The 1,049-nt window shown below is 47.6% G+C and overlaps 1 protein-coding gene across 1 annotated transcript in view; it reads right to left on the reverse strand.

Annotated features, from left to right (window-relative positions):
• TMC6 (transmembrane channel like 6) overlaps positions 1-1,049 on the reverse strand; it is a 12,168-nt gene that overhangs the window by 4,042 nt on the left and 7,077 nt on the right. The gene's annotated exons all lie outside the window — the stretch shown is intronic.

Here is a 1,049-nt window from a genome sequence, read left to right on the forward strand (position 1 = left end):
CTCATGGAAAAACAGCATTCAAATATGATAGAATGTTCCCACAAACTTTTTTGAAGCCCCCTTGTTTAAAACACACATAGACCCACATCTAGAGAAAGGGGAACTTGGGCTTGATGGCAAGTCAGAACTGACCGATGGCGGGGAGTTTGATCCTGGTTTGCAGCGTGGGGGGGTTCTAGTTGGTAACACTCTTTCAATATAGGAGGAATGGGGGTGGGGGGGCAGTGGGCCAGTGCAAGGAGATTTTATACTTTCTGCTGTTTTGCTGTAAGCCTGAAACTGCTCTCAAAAATTAAGCGTCTTTTAAAAAAGCATTTTCATTATTACTACCAAAGCCAAAGGTTCTCAGAGAAAAACAGAAACACAGAGAACAGGAAATAAAGAGGGGCCTGGCAGGTGGTGGGGGTGGTAGGGCGACAGACCCACAGGACCAGAGGGGCCTCATCTTGACTCTCACCACCCACTTCTTTCCTTTGAACAAAATAGCTTGTCCAAAGGTGTATATCAAAATGCGAAGTGGAAAATGTTTTGCATCACAGATTTTTACCACAATAATATATATATATATATGCCACAATTACATGTGTGTCGGTACTTAAGAGAAATTGCGTAACGGCCAGTGTAAGGCGTTTTGAAACGTCTTTCCTTCGCCAGCCTACGCCATCCTGTCTGGTGGGCGTTTTCTCAGATGGGATGATTAGCGCCAAACAGCTGTGGGAGGTGGGGCGATTTAGGGTCCTGGCTGGGGAGAACAGAGCCCCGCTTTCCCCAGGGCTGAGACCTTCCCAAAGGAACCCCGGTAGGGTAGTAGTTACGAGTTGGGCTGTCATGTACTAGGTCAGTGGTTCGAAACCATGGGAGAACCACAGGGCAGTCTACACCCATAAAAAGTGAATTCACTGCCACTGAGTCAATGCTGACTCTTAGCGACACACCACCCCCCACCCCCACATGTGTTGACCAGGGATCCATAAAGTTAGTCTCGGAAACCCATAGGGTCACTTCCACCCTGTCCTCTCAGGTCGCTGTAAGTGGGTTTGGTTTATTTT

This window comes from Echinops telfairi, unplaced genomic scaffold (genome assembly GCF_000313985.2).
Source record: "Echinops telfairi isolate 266 unplaced genomic scaffold, ASM31398v2 ScPeMD7_7458;HRSCAF=8496, whole genome shotgun sequence".
Lineage (NCBI taxonomy): Eukaryota > Metazoa > Chordata > Mammalia > Afrosoricida > Tenrecidae > Echinops > Echinops telfairi.